Source organism: Argiope bruennichi, chromosome 1 (assembly GCF_947563725.1).
Source record: "Argiope bruennichi chromosome 1, qqArgBrue1.1, whole genome shotgun sequence".
Classification (NCBI taxonomy): Eukaryota; Metazoa; Arthropoda; class Arachnida; order Araneae; family Araneidae; genus Argiope; species Argiope bruennichi.
This window is the reverse complement of record NC_079151.1, coordinates 119997601-120010756: the sequence shown is the minus strand read 5'-3', so window position 1 is coordinate 120010756 and position 13156 is coordinate 119997601.

The following is a 13156-nucleotide window of genomic DNA, read 5'->3' as shown; positions in this document are numbered from 1 at the left end:
AGGTACCGAAATCCAGATCAGACGGTGCATAATTACCAGACACAGGGAAAAACAAATATAAAATTCATCTCTTTGCTCTAACCCATATATACATATATATATATATCTTTTTTGCCTCTTCGCTAGCAAACGAAAAAGTAAAGCCAAAAGGAAATTTCTTTTCCTATTTCGCGCTCAATTTTCGAGTCCTTGTAATTCTTTTAGCTGAAAATGAACTGGACGAAATAAGACACGGTTCTTCCCTATCTACGCTTTTTTTCCCTACTTTTCTCCGAGGCGAAATTAAATTACAGATCGAGTAAGGTTCTACCATTCTTCGTAGCCGTTCTTCATTACACATGCAGAAATGTTAATTTAAACTTAATGATACCGGCAGAAGATTTTTTTTCCCCTGTCTCTTTCCCTTTGCTAACGCTTTTAGCTTTTTCGTCTTATAAATTCCTTTTTCACTTCGTAAACAGTGGATCTGCAACGTTGGCGGGAGAAGTATCGTTCGTTTCATTCATGTATGTGTTCTTTTTTTTTTTTGGCCGCCATCTTTTTTCTTTTTCTTTTCTTTATTGTTTTTTTTTCCCGTCAGTGACCGTCATGTAGTTTTATTGCTGTATTAATGCATGTACGTGTCATACTTCATGAAAGTTTACTATTTCCTAAACCTACAATAAAAACTGTTTCGAATATTTCCGGAAAACGACGCCAGTTTGGCGCTTTTTTCGTAAAAACTGATTATTTATTCTTGAGTTCTGGTAATGGGAATTTTAATGCTTGTTTATGTTTTTCTGAATTTTAAATTCAGCTCAAATATTTAGAGCCAGCTACACACGGAGTTTTTTGGAAGAAAATAAAAAGGAATATTTGAATTTCTCACGCTCTCCATCTTATTAAAGTGTGAGGAAAAGAAACAGGAAAGTTGATGGAAATGTAGTTATAAAAACGCTATTTCAACAACAATGTAAATTATAGTCATTCGGTGCTGACAAAATCTGTAAAAAATGCTTTTTCTCAGAAGAGCGAAAAAAAGTGGCGACAACTTTTTTCTTTGTCTTAGCAGCATTATTGATTGTTTAAAACATCCAAATTTGAATGATTAAAATAGTTTATTACATCGCTTAGGTGTCAATATTAGCAAAAACGGATTTCTATCCGGCATTATATTATTATTTATTCAATGTACATTTTTTATGAATTAAAAGGTTTTATAATATGTTTAAAAATGATAGCAAAAGTAATGAATGAATATAGTATACAAAGAAGACTTTAACTATGTAATAAGGAAATAAATTTCTACCTGCCTTTTTTCAATTAATTTGTAATTAAGGATTTTTTGAAGTGATTGCTGTACTCGTATTTCTTTGCACTATTGACAGTGGTGAACAGATGTTGTGTTTGAAACTGATATCGAAAATGGAAGGTTCCAGGAAGTTCGCTGAAGCTCATTTCCATTTTTTTTAAATCTTTGAATATGTGAACTTTATGCCATTTGAATCAATTGTTGAACATCAGAATATCTGTTGCTGATGTGGCGTGGAAATTTAGATAAGAAGTGATGCTACAGGTAATTATCACTCCACTGTCCAAATTTATGTTATCAGGTTCCAAATATTATTGTTTCTTCAAAAAAACAGGCATTAATATCATTTGTTTATGTATCATGAAGGACTGAAAAATCTTCTTTTTTCAGGTTACGGAAAATATCTATGCTACGTAAAGGAGAAAACAAGTAATGTAAAAAAAAATTAAGTTAATTCCTACTTTCGCAGGAATTGAACTCGCATTCCTGTGAAAGTAGGAATTAACTTAATTTTTTTTTTTTTTTTCACGTGAAAAATACTGAAATCCTTGCATTTTACCGATTGAGCTACTACTTGCTGATTTCAATTTTTATTACAAACTGCTAAAACTCTATTTAAAGTATTAAAAATTAATTAAATTTAATAATTAATGAATTATTATGATGCTTATTTATTCTGTAACTGTGATTTTATCTTATAAAGTTCCGATTTTCATATAGTGAGTTTTTATTTGAAATTTCATATATGCAATTAATTTGAGAATTGAATGATACATTTGCTTGCATAGTTTCTTTCAACTCAGAACCCCTGTTCGAGCATCTTTCCTTTAATGTAAATATTTTCCTTACTTCAAAAATGATCCTCCGAAGGGGGGGGGGGAGGGGCATCTCGAGATGAGAATAAGATGCTTCCGGCATGGATCTCGCCATCTTGGAGGGTACACGAAATGGCAGGAGTCTGGCTTCTACTGGAAGGGTTGTACCGTGGCCGGTGATGGCCCTTAGAACTCAATCACAGTTCCCGCCAGTGTTGCTGTGACGGCGGTACGGTCATTCAGTATTTATTATACGTGTGCCTTCGAAAGGGTCGGAGAGTCAATGATATGATTTCAAAAATGTTGAATATGTGACCTACTGATTCAACATAAAATCTAAGTATACGATTTAAACCCAAATTGAGATATGTTACTAAGTTTATTAAATGACAAATGGCTGACATTTCTTAACAATCATGGCAATACTCATTCAGAAATATCACTTTAAAATTGCTTATCTGTAAAGAATTTGTAGAATTCATACATATATATTATAGATTAGTTATTAGACGTGAATGCTACAGGAGTCAATTTTGATATGATTTCAAAATGGCATGAAGGCCACAATTTTCATTTCAATTTGCCAAAATAAATCATTCCTTTAGTTTTTGCCGCTCATCAAAATATTTAACACCTAACTACATTTTGAGCCCCAAATTTAGATGATGATGTCGTGTCCGAGTTACCAAGGAAAGGTGGGGCAGCAGCTTCTGAGGGTAAAGACCCTGAGCACCCGAGGGCAGAAGTCTGACTTCTAGCTCATATGAAGATGAAACTCACACTTCCCTTGCACGCTTCTATGTCACTTGCGCTCGATAAATTTCCCCCTTTCCGCTCAAGTGTCAAGAAAGACTACCACATTATAAACTTTATCTTTGCAAGCAAGATTTGGCGATTTTACAATGTACGCCAAACTGTGCGGTCAACTGACCCCTCAACCACCCCCAATAAAACGATTAACCAATAAAACTTTCAATTACTCTCTGAAGAGGTCACTGTCTTTGTACATCAGGAGAGGGGTTTGGTGGGGTTAATGAGTCACCCAAACTTGTTTGGAAAAAATACTCTTTGAGTTGGATATTTTAGATTTTCTCTGCTTGCACAGAAAATCATACTGAGGCCCGCGTGAATGTTAGAAGGGCTCTTAGAACATAGAACTCATCACTGATTAATTATTGAAGCACTTCGATTTTGGGACATTTACTTGCTCTCTATAATTCTGTTAATTAACATTACCGAATTCTGTAATTTAGAAGGAGTCATTCAATGTTTATAGTATTTCGTTTGACACGATTTTATTTGTATCAATAATTGCTTTTATTAATTTTTCAATCCAGGAGAATCGGCCAACATCTATGTGCCTATGAAATTTTAAGACCTCGGATTCATCCCAAAAGAATGGCTCAATCCTTTCTCTCAATAGTTTTAGTACTAACAGCGAATTTTAATAAAATGTCCCTAATTTTTTTTCGAATTTTATAAGTAAATTATTTATTCAAAAAATATTAAATAGGTTTAATTGAGAAAGAAACGAACAAAATTAAATTGAATTTTTGTATATTTCGTTATTTCGTATTAAAGTTCTGGAATATTTCAGACTGAATATTCATCTAGGAATTGTTATAATTTTTACTTATACATAAAAAAATAATATGAAAATAATAAAAAGGTGAATTTAAAAAAAAATGAATATAATTTCTAAATAATTCTTTTTTTAATATGCATAATATGGTCATTTACATTTAACAAAAATAAATAAAGAAATAAAAAAATAAACTAACTGCAAACATTTATCTCTCTGACATTCAGCATAGTCAAGACTGTTCCCCATTTCTGAAAGCTTAACAGCATTTTTTGTTCATTTGTATGTAATTAAAATTTAAAAAAAAGTTTTGAGAGATTCATTGAATAACTTGGTAGTAATGTTGCTTTTTTCAAAATAGAAATTATGATTACTCCTATATAACCATGAATTGAAGAAAAATAGTTGCAAAATATATTGTTACACAAATGCTAATACACATTAAAAAGCATTTTTTAAAAAGTTTTTATGAAAGCAATGGCCAAATTAGTTTTATAATTCAGATTTATGGTTGCTAAAGTTTACTTAACTTGTCATTGATCGCTTACTCATAAGAGCATATTTAACTTCAAATTCTATTGGACATGTAACATTTACTATTGTTCTTAAAACCGTATACTATTCCGCTTTTTGGGCAATGCATCTTTTTTAATTTTCAGTAATCTCAACAAAAAATGGGAACTTGAAAAACGAAAGTGTTTAAATTTCAACTAATACGAAAACTTTCTCAATCAGCATTGTTTATGAGCATTACAGATAATATACTTATCTAATATTAATTCATTTCACTGACATTGACCCTTATACATACAATAATTTGTTACATTAAGGAGTAACAAGATTTAAAAATGGATACACTTTCTAAAAATTACAACGATATAACTTCCGAAAATATTAAAACACAAAATTGATTTTTGCATCAAGATAAAGCTAAAAAAATTATCTTTTTAATGATACCAATGCTTTAATCTACAAATTAAGTTTCGATTTTTAACGTGTTTTTGAAGAAACATTTTAACCATATTTTTCAACAATGTACTTAGCACAAAATAAAAATAAAATTTAATCTGCATGAGCACGTCAGTGGGAAAAAATTAGCTGTTATCCACCTGTTGCCATCACATTGAAAGAAGTTCAAATTAAAAACATAAATCAAATATTATTGTAAATTAAATATATAAAAGTGTAAATTTCAGCTAGTGTCTGTATGAAGCGAACAAATTTGAAATATATTTTCTAAAAACTAAATGGAGGAAAAGATTTCTATGAACTTTTACAATATCTATATTATTAATTAAATCAAACAATTAAATTTAAGGTAAACAGGGTTTATATATCTATTGGATAGTCACTGTAATCAGCCCCATCAGTCAATTTTAATCAGGGGCACGCATCTACTAACAAAATGGTCTAAATGAACTAAACAATTACAATTTATGTTACTGGAGTCAATAAAAGCTCCGACGAATTAAGAAATTTAAATTTTTTCATAGGTCCTTTCAATTACCCTTTGTAATCCGTTTACATGTTTATCCTTTTACATTAACCTTTGAAAAAAATTTTACAAAAATTATCGCCATTCCATTATCACCAATAAGCTCGACCGGAAATACAGCTATGGAAAACTAAAAACCGTCACTCGCGCCAAGTTTTCTTGCCAAAGGTCCAAATCCCAGTAAACCTATGACAGCAACAGGGGTAGGGAATGATTTACCGAGCGCAAATGTTCCGATACCGCTTGCACAACCCCTTTTTACAGGGGTGGGGGCACATTCACACGCCTCACAGATAGGCCACAGATGAAGAAAAAATTATGCCCGAACCAGGATTCGAACCCGGGATGCCCAGATCACGGGAAAGATGCGCTACCCCTATGCAAGGACGCCGTTCCAAATTTAGATGAAATTAAATAGAGCATCAAGCTCTAATCATAATGTGTCATAATGTTATCATTCACTTACAAAAATATGAAAGACGGTACTTAAATGAATAAATGGATTATTTACTATTTAAACAGAACTGAAATTTGTTATTAAAATAATTAATACCAATGGTAATAGTTAATAATGATTCAGAAATATGGCATTGAAATCACTCATTCGATTATAATAAAGTGGATTGTTATAATTTTTAATTTGTTTTCAATGGGATAAACGCAACCCTATTATGTGCAGTTGTAAGTAAAAGACCAGTTACATCCTCTGAAATACGTCCAGCCACATACCTCCCAAATGCGTCCCATAAAGGCACAGCAAATAACACTATTACTGTAATTGCGCAGTTCCATGCGTCTGGGAAGGATAGGGTTCCTATTAGCTGTCATCATCGGCCAGTGGGTGCGTAAGTCAAAAGGCAAGAAATATTGCAGAAGATTTGGGTCTGTGCTATTGGATTAGTGAAGGCGTCCTTTACGGGGTGGGGATATGTAGCTGAGGGAACGTTCGATGACAAACCATTAAACATCGGATCAGATTAGTGATGATTGCGGAGGAAAGTTTGCAGAAGATTTGTCTTTTTTTCTTCTTCGGAAGATGCTGCATGGGAGGGAGAGTGTAGCAAATCAAACAGTAGGATAGAGTCTTTTTTGAAAAGGGAGAAAGGTTACACGAAAAAGAGAAATTGATTTATGAGGTATGAATTAATATCGTCATGTGATAGTTTAAATGCATTTATTTCAGACTTAATTTAGCCTCCAAATTTTAAATTGCTGTTTAAACGAAAGATATTCAAATAAGATCAAGGATTTTGACAGCAGAAGGAATTGCCAGTTACAGGGTGATTATGATTAAAATCCCAAAAATGTTTTTAAAAATCCGCTGGTCAGAATGGCTTCAAATTTGAACTAAATTTTATTTGATAAATGGGGAAACGGTATGACATAAGAAAAAAGCTCCAAAGTGTATCGATAGATGGCATTGTAAGCGGCTCCCTATTAGCCCAAAATTCTCAATAACATTGCCAAAATATCTACACGATATTGGCCGGCATTAAGAATATCGGACAACATAGTGCAGATATCGTATAGTATCTTGTGCTTATAGGAGTATTATGGACATTAAAAACGCTCACAAGCACGACATATTGCATTTGTTGTAAAAATGTGAGGAATTTGGCTTTTACCTCATATTGCATCAAAGCAGCTTGTCATGAATCTCTCAATGAAGAATCGTGCTCTGCTGGTGAAACTCTTTTACAAAAACGGCAGTTGTGAGCTATCAGTTTTAAAGAAATTTCGATTATTAAATGGTATGATAAAAGGCTGAGGTCCGATGTCTGCCTAGAATCTGATGAAAATGATTCAGAAATTCGAAGAGACAGGTTCTTTTGAAAAGAAATCTGTCAAAGGGTGGAAATCAATTACTTCAACGTTTAGTAAAGACGTGGCCGCACCATAAATAGAAGAAAGAGAAGTATTGTGCAAAAGTGCCAGATCTTTAGAATGCCTCAGAGCATGATCCATAAAATTTTATGCAATATCCGGCATTCCAACTCATACAAAATTGCTCATGTCAGGAGTTGCTTCCTGCTGACCTGCCAGTAAGACACAGTTTTGCTCTAGAATTTCTTGCTCGCATGGATCAATGAAAGGTTATGGTGCATTTTTTTTGGTCCGCCGAAACTTATTTCGGTCCCCAAGGCTTTATCAATACACAAAATTACAGGATATCGACAATGGAAAAACCATTCGCACCTACACTATTACCGCCTCAATCTTCAAAGGTATCTCTGTAGTGCGGAGAGAGGGATCGTTTATTGTGGAACCATTTTTTTTCCCGAGAAGAAGGGTTCTGAAGGTCCCGTTACCTGTATCATCAATTGAGGTTCTTTTGTGAAATCAGGTTATTCCAAAACTTCAACAACGTACATCTTTAGATAGAATCATATTCATACAAAATGGCGCTCATTCGCACATTGCACAACCAGTGATTTTGAAAAAACTAATTAAAAACATTCATATAATAAAACTACATACTTAGAATGATGGTATTATGAAATACTAGGTTTCGAAAGAACTTATTAAAAGAATGCTGATAATTTAATTTAAAAGTTATCTTTAATCCCTTATTAAAATGTTAATAAAAAATCAAAATGAAGTACAAATATAAATTCCAATAATCCGTAGCAAGCGCGAAATAGTTTTGAAATATTTTCAGTTATTGTGACATTTAATATCTGATCTTTGTATAATCTGAAATGGAAGTTTATAAAATTAATCAAGAATAAAGTTAAAATTCACCTTTCAGTTCATTATTAAATTCATTATTCAGTTAAAATATTTAACTATGCACACACTATAAAATTCCCTCTGATAGCAAATATACACATTTCTTAATTTTAACCCAATTTTGTGTGCAATATCTGCAAATTACACTAGTACATCTTTTAAAAATAGATATAAAATAATTTATTCAATCTAATCCTTTAAACAAACTTAATATATCTTTTAAGTCCGTAATAAAGTGAATAAATAATGGAATTTCATTTTCCTGAAGTATAAATTTACGTTTTACGTATGAACAAAAATATTTTATTACTGAATTTTTACAACATCTTCTAAAGTCATATGTTCCGACATTTGAAAGTTTCAGAGCTTTTCATTTTACATTCATATTGAATAACTTAAAATGAATTCATGCATCATTTCATAAATATAATTTTTTTAAAAAAATTACTTCCTATTCTTAATGCAAATTACATAATGAATTACCTCCAAACAATTCCACTTTGCCTTGTTTCATCGCTTTTGCAATATATATAAGATCTCTTTAATATTCAAAACGTAGAATTATTTTCTTGGGCAGGTAATACGAAGTGATATATTGCTCTAACTTATTTCATTATTTAAAGAAAGCAATGAACATTTGTAAACGCTTCTAGAAAATTGAATTAACAGAAGAAGCAAAAATACCCTTTCATACTAATTAGCTTTACAATTCTCAATTCCTCGCTTTAGAATCACAAATGACAATAAATAAAATGATGACATCTGCACAATGCCTTTGAATTTATTTATTTATTTATGCAAATTACAAATAAAAGCAGATGAAAAATGCTGCAGCTGCAAACGTTTATTTATTTAACACAAATAAATATTCATTTCATCTCCGATTGAAAATAATTCTAAACAATTTTTTATCTCAACTATCTCCTGTCACTTTTCATTAGTCTACTAATACCAGAAAGGAGTACAACAACATTAAAACTGTCTCCGTTTCATTCATGAGGCTTTTGTGTTGTTCTTACTCTGTCAGCAGTGACGGTTGTAGTTAAAAAGATGAAAGAAAACTCGAGTTCAACCAGGCCTGAAGAAAGTATCGTATCTCTTTTTGTGGGAATCGTTCTTATTTTTATTTATGTATTTAACCATCTCGAATCAAAAAACTCAGAAATAAGAAGAAAAAAAAAATTAGACTAAAACGTTTCTCTTTTTTCTTATAGGAATTTTTTTCTTTGTTATTTCTTTTCAGTTTCGCTCTAGTTATTTCCAGACAAGGTCATCTGAGTGAAAAGGTTTTCGGAGTTACGGTGGGATATGAAGATGACAACTTATACATCTTCTGCTGACAACATGTCAGATATATCTGTGTCCTTTCTTTTGCATTTCTGCATAATTAAGACATCAGAATAAGTTCTGGAATTTAACAAACTTTTCTTTGTAAAAGCATAAATAGCCAATGACATTATGAAAAGGTTTTTGAACAATACAGAAAGTATTCAAAAGTAAATTTGCTGATATATATTATATAATTTTCAAAATGTGGCAATAGGATTGAATTTATAATATGTAAGAAAGACAGTGTCTTTTATTGCTTTAAAAGCTATAACGAATAGTCCATTATGTTTACAAAACTATAGCAGCTTCTGAAAAACTTTTTTAAAGCTTTCTTTTTCGCTTTTAAACCTGATTAGTAATTTTTCTCATTAAAAATTCGATTGACAATGTAAAAAAAAAATGATAAAAAAAGGAAGAAAAAAAGCGAATCATAAAATGTCCCGGGAGGAATCCAAATTTGCTCACCATGTTAATAGCTGGAGGCGAAAATGAAGTATTCCTGCTATTGAATTTAGAGGTGGCTGGGTCATTTTGGGAGCTGGCAGACTTAATGGATGGTGGATTGTATGAAAGTTTCCTTTCTTTACTTTTTTTCCCTGTCTTTCTTCCATGCAACTTGCTTTTACTTTTTGGGTTTCTTTTTCTTTATTTTTCCTCAATAGCTATTGTTTGGTACTTGTTTCGTTTTCACATTGTTCCGACCCAATAGTGCAATTAGTTATACATCCATTTTTTAGTGTAGAATCTTAAATCAAATTTAAAATAATATTAATTTAATTTAATAATATTAATTTAATTTATTAATAATAGTAATTTTATTAATTCAATTTATTAATAATATTAATTTAATTTATTAATAATATTAATTTAATTTATTAATAATATTAATTTAATTAGTTTAATTTATTAATGATATTAATTTAATTAATTTAATTTATTAATAATATTAATTTATCAAATTTAAAATAATATTTTTTAAAATTCTAACAATTTTTGTATGTAATTTTTTCCTATATTTAACTGTTTTTCTAAAAGAGTATTCTAACTTTGGGTCGCTGCGATATATTTCATTATCGAAATGAAATTCAAATCAGTTTCCTTATAGCTATATATATTTCTTACTGGCATTTTTTTTTAACACTTTCTCGTACACATAGTATAGAGAAACTATTTCAATCGTCAAAAAATTCAAACTCAAAATTTTGACGAATCTCTACGTTTTAGACTAAATTTTGTCCGTCTGTCTACCTGTAACAAAGATAACACAAAATGCTTTGAGCTAAAAAGATGAATTTGGTATACGATCTTAATTACCATATTTATAGGTTGCTGTCAAATTTTGAGAAAAATCTATTCATAAGAAGAATTTAAAACACAAATCAGATTTTCGTATAATATTGATCCGCTTGCCAGGAAATAGTCGCCAAAAAGCTCCCCAAGGATAAGATAATGAATTTAGTAAAAATGCTAAAATCGCGCCAAAAGTTAATATTTTATATCTATTGCATGCGAATGCCGTGCAAGACGTTTTCTGGAATAATATTTTTATTAGTTAATATGCGAGGAAGTTTTGGGAAGAATACTTACGTTGGTTTCCATTGTTGATGTTCACAGAATGAAGTTATGTCTAATTTTACCATTATAATTAGTCTTCTATTTTACGTTGATTTTTAATATAATTTTTTAAATGTGTTGCACTTGCAACTGAATACTACTACCATATAATGCAAAATAATTGGATTGAAAACTGCTTTCATTATTTAATACAATGATTTCTTTTAATCAGAAAATGTTTTGTTGAGTAACGCAAATCATGAAAAACAATGCTTCAAACGAAAGCTTCAGTGCTAAACGCTTCTTCTGTTTATTCTACTGTTTTAAGCTTAGTTCAGTTTAGTTATATCAACGTCCCGTTTTAAAGCAACATTAGAGCTATTTTGGGTTGGGCCTCATAATTTTGGACCGCAGTCAGATGACGAGGACGACACCAGAGCTGGCATCCTCCTCTTCACACCACACGACACCAGAGGGGGGAACTTTGGCCTAGACAGATTTAACGTGCATCAGACCCGTTTACATGACGGTTCTTCGATGGAATCGAGTCACGCACCTGAAACCCTCCGCTTCCGAAGCCACGACCTTACCGTCAGGCCACCGCGGCCCTGTATTATATTCTAAATAAAAGTGTTTAGCATCGCCAAGTTGTTACATTAATTTAAACATCTACATTCTTCAACTTAAAATTTACAATTTATGTGAGATGACAAAAAGCTAGGGAGATGCATTACGAAATGATTATTGAAAGTTTAAAAGTATTACGCGTTATATATCTATCAAATTTTAAACTACAAAATACATTACTGAGGAAGCAGGTTGTCAGGAGTTACATAAAAATTTTAAATGAAAATGTTAGCACCCATTAATTTGATGAACCAGCTGGTCGCCAAAGGCAGCTGTTAATAAATAAAACACATAGGAGGTTTCATTATTCTAACATTTTTAGATTAGATAAAACGCGAGATAACACCAATTCTATAGAAAGACTGAATACACTTAAAACAGATGGGAGTTCAACAGTTCTGTTAATAACGATTCTACGAATGAACTATTTCGGATATACTTTTTTGAAAGCAATGTTTTAGTGTTTGAGCGCTTATTTCGATTACACCTATAAACAGAATGTTCCGACTCATGCGAGAGGATGATAATGAATGAAGAAGCTGTTGTCTGTTACATAAGGGATTCCGGCTCCTCAATCCCAGACGTTCCTCATCGCTGAATCCTCCTATTGATTCCGCATCACGACCAAAAACAAACAGCGCGCCTCACGTGTGGACTATTGAGACGAAAATACCCATCAGGGAGCAGATATCATCAGAGATGAAAGTACCATTCCAGCAGAAAAGGAACGAGGCCGGCCTCCCCACCCACTCCAATCCCCCACTTCTCCTTCTCCTACCCCCACAAACCGGAAAAAATAAAAACACAATCGATCTTTTTAGTTTGGCTATTCTCTTTCCAACCCTCCCCTCTACATCCCACGGAAGAAAAATACCCCTAAAAGCAGCAACAAATTCTTTGAGAAAGGGAATTATGTGGAATAGATGGTTACCAGACGTGTTCCGACTGTTGAATCGCAATAACGGTTGCAGTTTAAAACATTTGCTAGCCACTCCCACCCCCCAATTCTGCGTGGAATGGAAATTAAGGCCGTGCAAGATAAAGAACAAAAGCAATCTTTTCAGTTATCTGTGACTCCTGATACTAATTCAGGAGTATTCTGCCGAGAGATAGGTAAGTAATTCACTGGGGAATTGGAGGTATTGTTAGCTGCGATGCTTTGATTAGGTAGATTAGATGAAGCAGAGCGGATTATGTTGTCGCTACTTGTTGGGTATTCTTGAAATTAGATTGTTTATCTAACTAGATGTGTAATTAAAGAAAATGAAGAAGCTGTGTTGAATTAGTTCTGTTTGACTTTTACTTTTTTTTTGACATCGCTTTAGCAGAAAACAAGTTGGAATCATATTAGGTACAGAGTAAGAGGAGATAATGATTTATTCTGAATTAATTATTCTTGATTCTGTTCTTGTTTTTTAATGAGAACTTCGGGAAACTTAGTGTAATTTATTTTTAAATATTATATTTTCTAATTAGTACATTTTACTGTTGATGATAACTAGTTAAAAGAGAATTGAAATAAATAGATTAAAAATATGATTTTATCCCTTAATAAGTATTGCTGATTTATATTAATTATTTTCATATCGTTTTCCTTCCCCCCCCCCTTCCCCCCCAAAAAAAGGAAAAAAGGAGAAAAAAATATTGAAATCTTCAGGTAAATCCACTAAATGAATATCATTTTTTAGACCTTTTTGAATTCGGAAAAAATAACGTTACTATAGTGGTCTCTT